The sequence below is a fragment of the Podarcis pityusensis genome (assembly GCF_964106645.2).
Source record: "Podarcis pityusensis genome assembly, chromosome: 10".
Classification (NCBI taxonomy): Eukaryota; Metazoa; Chordata; class Lepidosauria; order Squamata; family Lacertidae; genus Podarcis; species Podarcis pityusensis.
The window spans coordinates 52,320,349-52,333,097 of record NC_138035.1 but is presented as its reverse complement, the minus strand read 5'-3'; the positions used below and the strand labels follow the sequence as shown (position 1 = coordinate 52,333,097).

Here is a 12,749-nt window from a genome sequence, read left to right as displayed (position 1 = left end):
GGGCAGAAACCTAATGCTATTCTTCCTCTACCACATGTGTGGCTAATTCTCAATTTCAGGGCATAATCTGGCTCCCTAAGCAGTTTTGTTCTGGACACAGAGACAAAAAAATAAAAATAAAGTGAAAATAGCACTGTGATAGGCAGTGAAATTTAAATATTTCAACCTAGCCCAGCAGCCTGATTGGGTGCAATTTTCTCCCTCCCCAGTAATCAGATCAATCATTTGATGAGATGGGAGAGGGCAGTAAACCCACCACTTCAGCTGATTTATACAGATCAGCTGAGGGTGTTTCTGTGCCCTATAAATGTGTGTGGTAAGTGTGTGTGGCGGGCAACACCTAATTTTCGTCACATTTACTGCTGTGGCCTCTGGAATGTTGGCCAAGGCTCTGGGGCCAAGAATGTTGATCTCACCTGCTCTAGAAGGTTGGAAGGGTAATCCCAAAACGTGTAGGGCATAGTTGTGAATGATGTTGAATCTTTGTAGGGTTGGGTTTAGAAATACAGGCATCCCCCCCCCCAACAACGAAACATCAAATATTAAAAAAGTAATAATAGAGGGCTACTGCCAGATGTCTTCAGAAAGTTGTGTAGTTTTTTATCTGACATCTGATAGGAGGGTGTTCCACAGGGCGGGTGCCACTACCAAGAAGGCCCTCTGCCTAGTTCCTTGTAACTTCACTTCTTGCAGTGAGGGAACTGCCAGAAGGAACTGGACCTTGGAACTGGACCTCAGTGTCTGGACCGAACGAAGACATTCCTTCAGGTATACAGGGCCATCTAAGGAAATGATTATAGACTATGAATGGTTTCTGGATGACAGCAGCAATACAAGATAGAATGGGGGCAGCCGGTGAAATGGGATTTGGAGAAAGCAGGTGGATGGGTATCATAACGTTGGGAAGAGTCCTTGTTCAGCTGGGCATTCGCAGGGTCTTCTAGGTCCTCTGGCAGTTGCTGGAGTTTTCAGAATGGAAGGGGTGGGCCAGAACTGCTACCAAGCAAGGGATGTCGCACAACTCAAGCTGACCTAGTCTTATTTTGGAAGTGTGTGTCTGTGTCTGCAGGGCTGGGTACACTTTGATTGCCCTGCACAGCATCCTGTAGAAGTTATGGGCTTCCTTAGCTCCAAAGAAATCGACAAAGCTGTCGTCCCATTCATATGGACTCATAGCAAAGTGAGAGCTGTTTTCCTTTCCTGCTCACCACAATTCTTGAGCAGCATTGGGACTATGCTACATGGATGTGGCTCCCATGCCACTGTTTGAATGGAGAAAATGTGACATCCATTTGATAAAATAAGCCAGGATTGTATTCAAGTTGTAGCAGGTCAAATCACAGTTATGGTGCAAAATTAGGCTTAGGTTATCTGACCCATCGTATAGGGAATATTGACTCTCTCTTTTCATTCCTAAATTTTCAAAGCTTGATGTACTTATGATAATAGTTTTCTTTTAATTAATCAGCAGAGAATTCGAGGTTTTACATTGAGCATGGCTTTGATCTAGGAGTTCACTTCTTGCAACTTTATTTATGCCAGGAACCAATTGCATTATTCTGGAAATATCAGTGAAGAAGTGTTGCACTTCCTAACTATGGCTGAAAAATTGATGAAAGCAAAGGTAAGCTAGAAGGAAGTAAAATTTTATTTAAATTATTTCTACCTTGCTTTCTAATTTCAAAGAAGTTTGCAAGGGGACATTAAAAATGGAAAACATACAATTAAAAACAAGACCATAAATTCATTATGAATAGCAAAAGCATGAATAAAAGCAGCCAGGCAGTAAAACTTCAGAATCAAAAATAAAATTAACATAACATTCAGTTAACAGCTCGGGTAAATGAAATAGTTTACTTGGCCAATGGTCTCATGACATCATTGTGAAGGCATCTTTGGGTTTGGGGCTGGTTAGTGCTGATTGGGAAACTGCCTGGGGTCCAGCAATGCAGATATCTCTCGGGATATTTTCAAACTGATGAACCTTGACAGAATGCCCTCTCTTTGATCATGATCTGTCTAACTTCTGATGGTGAGCGCTTGTTACATTCTTGGGTTGGGAGCAATGTAAAAGTTTAACCGACAAAACTAGTACTTCAAATTTAAAGTGTAAGGTTGTAGACAAGTCCTAATGTAGTTCTAGCTTGCCCAACAATTATTGTGGATTTGTTTATCTCATCAAAGCTAGAGCTGCCATATGTCCGGATTTTCTGGGATTTCAAAGGTGGAATTGACATCCAGGGGGAATTTGTCCTGGATCTTAGGCGAGTCAATCAAAAAATCACATTTCGGGGTGTCCTGGTTTTTACTTTTTGAAATATGGCAACCCTATCAAAGCAGAACTTCTTAATCTCCTTAATATCTCTATAGTGTCAGTACAATAGATTATTACGTCAAAGAGCAGGGGTAGCCAATGTAATATCTTCCATATGTTATTGGACTCCAAGTCCCATCAGTCCTAGCCAGCATGGTCAACTCTCAGGGGTAATGGGAGCTATAGTCCAGCAACATATGGAGGGCACTGTATTAGCTGCCCCTACCTTAAATGTTTCTAGGAGTTGATAATTAAGTTGAGGTTCACCAGTATTCAGCCAATCAGTATTTATTGGTCAAACCATTATGGCAGGGGTAGCCCTCCCCGCCCCCCGATGCTATTGGACTCTAACTCTTATCATTGGGACAATTTGCCATGAGGTGTGTGTGGGTTGATGGGAGTAGAGTCCAACAATATCTAGAGAGCACCGCAATGATTATCCCTGTCTCAAGAGTGCTCCAGGTAATATATATTGCACTGGGCAGCCACGAGTAAGAATATACTTGGAGTGGCTGAGCAAGGGATGCTTCAGAGCGTAACGTGAGGCAGGAGACTTATCTACAAAACTACATCACTGTCTCTATGTGGACATGAAGAGGTGAGGTTGGCATATTACCTTAGTTCAGTAACACACTTTTGGACAACCCTGCAAATGTGTTGACTGACATTCTCAAATTCTGGATAATATTTCCATTGACTACTGTGCATCACATAGAAATATTTGTCTAAAGTGATCTTTCTGCTATTAGTATTTACCAGTTAAGGGCGGGGGGAGTGAAGTGCAGAGCTAATTCTGCAGTATGTTTAGGTAACCTACTATACAAACTCTAGTTCCACTTTGAAAGGTGAGAGTGAATTGTAGTCAGTTTTAGTGATGATAAAAGTTTTTTTAGTAAACAATATTGTAAATTTGTTCTAACACAGAAAGGTGAAAACTCTCTTTCTTTTTTAAAATCACCACTTGACTTTGGGTTTTGCCTGACAGGCCTTATATCCCTTTATTCAAATAATGAGGAGCAATATTGTTATTGTCAACTGGAAATGCCAAGTGCATGTTTGGCTGAAATGACTTTTATTCCCCATACAATTTATTTTTCAGTGCAAAAACGGAGTCCTTTCCTTTTTTTAATGGTTAGGAAATGTCACAAATTATTCTAGAGCATAAACTAATGAATTGTGTATTCCAATGAAAAAAAAAATCCTGTCACATCCGTCCAACAAACAATTTCACTCTAAATATAATAGAAATGGTTAGTGTATCTCTAGAAGCAAGCAGGCCACATTATAATTATACATTGAAATTGCTTTCCAGAGGCAGATGTCAGTTTAGTATATTAATCCTGTTATTTGGTGCATGTCGACAAATCAGTAGCATATGAACCTTGCTTTCTTACATTTTAGGTCAATGACTCTAAAGGCAGAACTCTCCAAATTTTTTCCACATAGTTATCATTATAGGATATATTTTTTGGATTTGGGTTAATATTTAGGTTTCAGTAATCTTCATATTTAGTTGATTTTTATACGCTATAAGTAGAATGAATATTTAGACTAGTTATTATTATGAAAAGGAGGACTATATTTGTTTTAGTTAGTTCATTCAGTTTTCAAATGAAAGCAGCTGGGGGTTTTCATTTCTAAAAATAAGAATAGTGTTAGGAGTTTGGGTGCCAGAGTTTGTGGGTGCAACACACCAATACTTCCTGGATTTAGTAAGTGGCATTGGCTACCAGCACATCATCAGAAACTACTACTGATAGACAACCATTTTTATTACAGACCTGTGACGTACAACGTGCCTTTCGGAGCATTAACATTAGGAAGGCAGCTGGACCGGATGGAATCATGGGACGGGCTATTAGGGACTGCGCTGCAGAATTAGCTGGTGTGTTTACGGACATTTTTAACCTATCCCTGTTGCAGGGTTCTGTCCCTACCTGCCTGAAGACATCGATTATAGTGCCAGTCCCCAAGCAGTCAGTGGTGGTATCTCTCAATGACTATAGACCAATAGCCTTAACATCTGTCGTTATGAAATGTTTTGAGAGATTGGTGCTAGATCATATTAAGGCTGGTCTTCCATCCACTCTAGACCCGTTCCAGTTTGCATACAGAAGAAATAGATCTACTGATGATGCTATTTCCATCGCTGTCCATACTGTACTGAGTCATCTAGAACGACAGGGAACCTACGCAAGGCTGTTGTTTGTGGACTACAGTTCTGCCTTCAATACAATTCTGCCAGACAGGTTATTTCTTAAAATGACCAATTTGGGTATACATCAGAAGATCTGTCTGTGGGTAAGGAATTTCCTGACTGATAGGCCGCAGACAGTGAGAATGGGCCCTTACTATTCTTCTACTCTAGTATTAAGCACAGGAGCCCCTCAGGGATGTGTGCTAAGTCCCTTTCTCTATTCCCTGTACACATTTGATTGCACCCCACTGTATAAGTCCAACACAATCATCAAATTTGCGGATGATACAGCAGTGGTGGGGCTCATTAGTGAGAACGATGAGACTGCTTATAGGAAAGAAGTACAGGGGTTAATTCAATGGTGTAAAGAAAACAATCTTATGCTTAACACCAAAAAAACCAAAGAACTCATAATTGACTTTAGGAGAAAGAAAAGTGTATTTTTACCATTGCACATAAATGGCGAGGAGGTGGAGAGGGTTGGTAGTTTTAAATACCTGGGCATTTACATCTCTGAGGACCTCTCATGGACTGCAAATATTAATATGGTTGTGAGGAAGGTGCAGGGGAGGTTGTATTTCCTGAGAATGCTCAGGGGACTGAATCTATCTCAGCACCTACTTCTGTCCTATTATCACAGTACCATCGAGAGTGTCTTAACCTATAGTATATTATCGTGGTATGGGAGCAGCTCTGAAACGGATAAAAAAGCTTTACAGAGAATAATTAAAATTGCCCAGAATGTTATTGGGCTCCAACTACCAACCCTGGATGAGATCTTCACGTCTCGCACTTTGAAGAAGTCACACAATATCCTGAGAGATCCCACCCATCCTGCTCACAACTTCTTTGAACTGTTGCCTTCGGGCAGAAGATATAGGACAATGAAAACACGAACCACACGCCTTCTGAATAGTTTCTATCCAAGAGCTCTGATTGCACTAAATAATGATCTCAGGGCCAGTTGCAAGAAATAGCAAGCAGGGAGTAGGAAGGAATGAGACAGGTTTTTAGGTTATGTTATGCCTTTAATAGGTTATGTTACATTCTGGAGTATGATATGTTTTTATAGATTATGTCTGAATAGGATGAGAGTGTTGGAGATACGTGCAAATGTGTATGTGAACCCGGTCTTTGGGTGGGTGTTTGATTTTCGTTGTTGTGTATACTGTGTATATACGGACAATGACAATAAATTTATCTTAAATCTTAAATCTTAAATCTTAAATCTTAAGTGTTAGAATCTAATCAATGCTTGGAGAGTTAAACTGGAAGTCAGACTCCTAATAGTTGAGAACATTAGCAGTGACAGGGAGATGGGCCATCAGCAAGCCAGAGACTTTCTGCCAGCCAACAGATGGGTGAAGCCCCCCGTCCCCATCCCCAGAGCTCTGAGATAAGCAATGCCAGAGTTTTTGTGAGGAGGAAGTTATAGGATTTGAGTTGGCTGTGGTGTGATTGAGGGGGAAGGTGCCAGTCTGTGAAAAGCAGCAAGCTGGAGAGTGGGGTTCGGAGCACAAAGTGGGCTGATGGTTTGAATTGCAGGCTACAGCAATAGGAGAAACAGGACCTGCTTGGAGTGTAATGCTCCATTAAGTGTATATGTGCAAGTATATCATAAAGACACCCCAGTGCCTCATTTCCAAAGGAAACACAGACCCTGAGTAAGTGCCTGGACCCTTGGAATCTTGCACTGCTGTGGAAATTGGGGAGGTGTGTAACAATAGTTTGCTGTACAAAACAAGAACTAATTTTCACACTGTCCATTAAAGAATGAGAGAAAAATGATTGTGTGCATCATTGGCTATCAATATTCTTTATAAAATACAATTATTAATGGATAAGAATATATTAGTTAGTAAAAGCGATTTATACTGTGGTAGGACATGCAAAGTAATATTTTTTTTGAAAAAGCAGAGCAACTGATGAGAAGGTGCAGGTGATAAATGAGTGAATATCTGCAGTTTAGGCGCCAGGCAAAAACTTTCCTCTAGGCCTATGGTCTTTAACTAACTAAAGCTAACTTTTAGAAGTGGAAATAAAAAAAATCCTTCCAGTAGCACCTTTAAGACCAACTAAGTTAGTTCTTGGTATGAGCTTTCGTGTGCAAGCACACTTCTTCAGATTTTAGAAGTGGGTGGGATGTTTTCAGTGCCCGTCTCTGGTTTTAACGTATCCATGTGGGGTTGTTTGTTTGTTTGGTGTTTGGTTTTAAGTCACTTTGGTTTGCCTTGGGCAAGATAAAGCGACTAACAAATTTAATAAATGATGATGATAATAATAAAGATATGATAAGAGATGTTCTAAAGTTTCTGGAGTTTCAGACTAACATCACTCTTGTGTTGGCTTAGAGTAATGTTGCCTTTTGTTGCTTGATTTATTTAGGCTACATGGGACTATACTATGTTCACAGGAAGTGCTACACTGCAGCAGAGACACTCCAGGTTGCTTTAAACCAGGACCAAAATCTTTCCTTTTTTTTTCTGTGAATGACCATGACCACAGGAAAAGTCAGCTGGGTGTCAGGATCAGTGGTGGGAAGAACTATCTGTATCTCTCTTTCTACCAAACCTATCTCTTTGTCTTTCTCTCTCATCTTCTGTTCTCACTCCCATTCCTCTCTCTTTGAGCTCCTGAGCAAGGCAGCAGCTTAGCGTCATATGTTATCCTCTGTAGGAAGGAGGAGGAGGAGAGTCCCATACTTCTGGACTGAGTACTAGGATCAGGGCTCTTCTTTCCATTAGCTGTACATAGTGGCGTGGTAAACTGGAGATAGACCCTTTAAGAGGCACAGCAGGAACTGCGGAGCCTGGGATACAGTACATCAACGCCATCCATGAGGGGATTCTTTCCTGTTGGTCACTTCCTTCCATCTCTTGCTGACCTGTTTACCTTCCTTTTTCACTGTGCTCCAACTTTTGCCTCAAGAACCCATTATGGACCAATGGAATAAATGAATTAACCATTCAAGGCTCCAGTCAGCATGCTGTTGTTTTTATAGATGTATGTCAGACTCTTTAGGAATTATCATCTTTTTTAGTAATTCTATAACAACAATAAATCACCTTCATATATTTTCTCATTGTAACTGCAATCTCTCTCTGGAGAGTTCTGCAAGAGCTTTTATTGATGCCTGTTTGTGAAAGCTTTTCCCCCCTTAGTTTAACATTTGTGCAGCCTGTTTGGTTTGTATAGACTCATCAGCCACCTCTGTGTATGTGTAGGCTTGTGTTTTGCTTGCATTTAAAATGTTTGATCTTTGTATAACATCAAATCATTTTTGAACAAAGCAATGTTTTAAACAATTTTTGTTGCAGTTATCCCCTCTTTGATTTCATTCTGCTAGCTCTCCTTTCTGGTGTCCAGACTCTATTAACTTGCATATTCTGTGCTTTGAAAATGAGATAAAGGTTTCAGTTTATCTCCAAGGTACTGCCAACTTAATCTTCAGGTGGGATGCCCACTGCCAACTGCGCTGATGACTCTGAGTGCAGTTGGTTTAAATTAGTTGGACGTGGACCTGAGAGAAGCTAGGTTCCATCCAGGGCTGTCACCAAGTCCCACCTTTTTGTTGGCCATGATTGACCCATTTAAATTCAGATTGTGGAAAGCCCTGACAGTCCCCTGCAGCCAGCTGAGGTTGATGACACTGTTGGCTGGTCACTGGGAAAGGAATTTTTTGCCCCTGGCTCACCTGTGGCATGGGAGGAGGATGTCTGCTGAGAAGGCAGCAGATCCAGCCTCCAAGGAATGCGCTCCAGCCATCGCTGCCACTGTAGCAGCAGTTGGTGATGCATTCCTTGGAGACTGGTTTTGCTGCCCCTGTGGATCCTGCCACCCAAGGCAGTCACCTCACCTTGCTTCATGGGTGGGCCGGTCCTGCAGATACTTCTTGGGGTATTAGCTCAGTGGCACCTAGAAGAGCTAAACAAGATACAATTAAGCTTACACACTGGTGGTAAAGAGATTTCTCTACAACTGTATAGCACATGATCTGATATTTGTCGTCTTTTGCTGGTAATGAGAGATACGATACTTCCTAATATTAAAGCAGTGTATATTTTGTTGTTGTGGCTCGCAGACATGTTCTGCTTGAATGTGGGTGCAAAGATGAAAGAAACAGTATGCAAACCATTGTTGTTCACATATTTCTCTTATTGTTCTTATAAGGCTTTTACCATGTAGACATGGCCTGCCTAGTTACTTAAACTCAACACACAGTTTGTGATTTGAAATGACTAGTAAGGCAATTCATTAAGTAAAAAGAGCACACTTAATGATTTCTGTCAGCTGGATATAACATAAATTGTATCAAGAAAGCAGAGGCAAGGACAGATTTATGGTAAGCAGAAAACAATTATTGGGCAAAGTTGGCATTCATTTTTCATTAATATGGAACACATTTTGTCATTTAAAGGCAAATAATATGTATAAGCCAATGTGTTTTATTCAGAAATATTGCATCACTAAGATTTTAATATAGACACTTTCCCCAGAAATCCACAATTAATTTATTTTCATTTATGAATCACTTCCTATAAATCATCTCAAAGAAATTTAGCAATAAAAACATATATAAAACAATTTCATGTATGAAAAGTATTCCTTAGACAATAAAGATATAGGCTCAGATAAAAAAAATCCCACTTAAAGGGCTTGTTAAAAAATGAAAGCTGCTCAAAAAACAGTGCTTGTCTGACATACTGTGGGAGGGAGTTCCAAAGGGTAGATAATGTCATACTACCTAGGCAAGTCTGAATAAATATTTGAAAAGTAAATTTAGATAATCAAGATGGTATGCACATATAACACTGATCCTGGCCCAACTGTACTGCCTGCCAATTAGTTTTCAGGCCCAATTCAAAGCACTGGTTTTGACCAATAAAGCCTTAAATGGCTCAGGACCGCAATACCTCAAGGACCACCCCTCCTCAAATGAACCAACCTGGACCCTGCGATATTCATCTGAGGTCCTTCTTCAAGACCCTCCTCCACAAGAGATCCAGAGGGTGGCAACTTGAGAACAGGCCTTTTCCGTGGTGGCTCCCCATTTGGAGAATGCTCTCTCCAGGGAGGACTCGCCTGGCACGTTCATGACATATGAGTGCTAAACAAATGCAGTGTACATGCCCATAGTGGTCACTTTCCTTTGTCTTGTCCTTCAGATTCTGCCGTGGCACCACATTCACCACCTTCTAAAAACCAGATACCAGTAAACACCCCCTGAACAGGGAAACAATCGTGCTAACTTCTCTGGTAGCTCTCTAATTGCTCTCTGGTTTTCCAAAGGACACATAAATAACTACAGCTTTAGCCTCACTTCCATCAGAAAAGGGAAGAAGAAGAAGAAGAAGAGGAGGAGGAGGAGGAAGAAGATTTTGGATTTGATAGCCTGCTTTATCACTACCCTAAGGGGTTTCAAAGCGGCTGCAATCTCCTTTCCCTTTCCCTTCCTCCCCCACAACAAACACTCTGTGAGGTGATTGAGGCTGTGAGACTTCAGAAAGAAGTGTGACTAGCCCAAGGTCACCCAGCAGCTGCATGTGGAGGAGCGGGGAAGCGAACCCAGTTCACCAGATTACGAGTCCACCACTACACCACACTGGCTGGGCTGTGAGAATATAACAATTATAAATAAAATTGATCAAGGGAGTATTGTAATGTGCTTCAATGGATGTTTTCTGGCTTCCTAGGAAAAAATCATTAGATTGGTATTAAGAAAGGCAGTGTTTTTATAGTTGGGTCTAGACCACTGAGAGCCTAGGCTGCTCTGCCGGCTTCACCAGGGTGGGGCAAGGATTTCCACGGAACCCAGTGCCTGCGTGTGGGAGCCTGGTTGCAACCCCTCAGAATTTTGCACCCTGGGCCAAGTCTCATGTCAATTTGATGCCCACGTGTTACTCTGCTCCAGCATATCTTCAGAAACAATGCCTCTTGGATGTTCAGACTTGTTACTTGTAAGCAAATACATTAAGAGAAGCAGGGCTGTGCAGCCAAGCCTGCTCCCTCTGGCACATAATCTGTACACAGTTTAGTTCCGTCCATGAATGTGAGGCCAAAAGTCTACAACATCCTGTACTCATATTGCAGGGAGGGCGAGCGTCCATCCAACAGGCCAGACTTGATTTATAGAAAACTTTACTGAGGGCTGGGCTTTCTGCTAGACTTTGATTTGTTTGCTGTGTTTAGCAGGGAATTATATCTCCTAGTGGCTTGTAAAGAAGTAGGATGCATTTTGTGATATTCACATTTGGTGAAAGCAGATTCATTAGAAACTTCTTCTGGTTTACTCTCGGGCTACATGAGAAAGGCATTATGGGAACCCGACAAACCTCATTGTCCGTGTACTCTCAGTCTGAAGTATTGACTCGGCTTGAAGCAGGTTCTAGAAATGGTCTGCCACCTTCTTCAGTGTATGGTGAATGCTTGACCTTATTTTAGGAGATTAGTCTTTCTGGCAGTAAATCACAGAAACCTTGCAAGTGAAATTTATTTCCCCCCATACTATGAGAGCAGATGGTGTGCTGAACAGACAATCAGAAATGTAATGATTAACATTTTCTCTGCTAAAAGACACTTTCAGGTTTGAAATGTATAACTGGCAGTATTTCAAGTGGTTTGAATAACAGTTTAAACAAGTGTGCTATCTCTTGCTATCATACGGCCCATACTCATTTTTTTTATTATAATTCTTATAACAATGTGATGAAATAGCTTTTAAATGCAGATCAAATCTACCCATAGAGTCAAAAGTCTAGAATCAGCAGTTTTTATTCTGTATGAGGAAAATCTGGGACAATGATGACAACAGACTTCTATTCAGATAATAGCAGCCTGTTAATTACCATCTGTAAGGATGTACAGTGTTCGTACATTATATTCTACTGTTGATTTGATATTTATTCAGTTGTGCTGGACTGGATGCATTGTGGAACAGCGTAATTAGCTTTTAGAACTCAGTTGATTTTAAAATGTATTATTTATGTCAGAATTGGAACACCACCTGGCAATGTTTTTCTGACTTGTTTATGGAATTTATCTAAATAATGCAATATGAATTAAGAAATACCTTTAAAATGGTGCAGTACATGTGCATTGACCCTTTGAACTTCATTTGCAAGGCAACAGTAAAAGCTTATCTCCGATCATAGCTGCAGTTAAAAAAACCCAAAAATATGTGAATATGACTAAAACATTTTTTTTATAAGAGATTTTGTATGTTGTGAATGTAGTGTAGGGGTTGAATCCAGCCATGGGGCTGAATCCAGACCTTGTCTCCCTGGCATGGAGGAGTTGGAGATGACTTTTGTTGATCTCTGCAGATCCTTCAGTTGTAGAACTGGGGTTTGCAGAGGAGATGGAATTGGCAAAAGTAACATCGGTGGCTTGAAATCCTGCTCCATATCAGCCTGCAGAATTGGCCAATGGCAGGCTGGCACGGAGGGGGCTGTGCCTGAAGGAACAATCAGGCTTCCCTCAGGTCCACTCCTGGGAGATTTAAAACTGAGGTCCAGCTCTGAGGGCCTTCTGGCAGTTCACTCACTGCGAGAAGTGAGGCTATAGGGAACAAGGCAGAGGGCCTTCTTGGTAGTGGCGCCTACCCCGTGGACCACCCTCCCATCAGATATCAAGGAAATAAACAACTATCTGACTTTTAGAAGACATCTGAAAGCAGCCCTGTTTAGGGAAGTTTTTAATGTTTCATGTTTTATTGTATTTTTAATATTTTGTTGAAAGCCGTGCAGAGTGGCTGGGGAAACCCAGCCAGATGGGCGGGGTATAAATAATAAATTATTATTATTATATTATAAAACAGCTCCCCAGATTTTAAGTTTTGGATATATATACGTTGTAGTCAGTATCTTTAAAAGCTTTTTTTTGAAGTTCCCCTGGAGTCTGTGATACAGGAAGCATATGTATGTAAAACATTCATAAATATATTTCTTGTCAGGGTTATGAACAATGCACATTTTTAGTCAAGGTAGAAAAAGCATTTTGCACATCAAATAACTGTTGGCAAAGGCTCAGAAAACAAGCAACAATAAGAAACAGAATTCTGTCTGCTCTGTTGCCTGTCTTCCTCTAATACCCAGGCAAGCCTTCAAAGGTGTTGTACATGCTTTCTTTGAAGGCAAGGATTAAAAGGTCAGCGAAACATTGTTCTTCTGGCAACGTCTCCCCCCTGCCCTGTTTTGGTTATTGCATCCTGTTCTATGAGGATGTCTTCTTAATAGAGTC

General features: G+C 40.9%; 1 protein-coding gene across 19 annotated transcripts in view; it reads left to right on the top strand.

Moving 5' to 3' along the window:
* NRCAM (neuronal cell adhesion molecule) overlaps positions 1-12,749 on the top strand; it is a 135,303-nt gene that overhangs the window by 14,973 nt on the left and 107,581 nt on the right. The window lies entirely within an intron of this gene.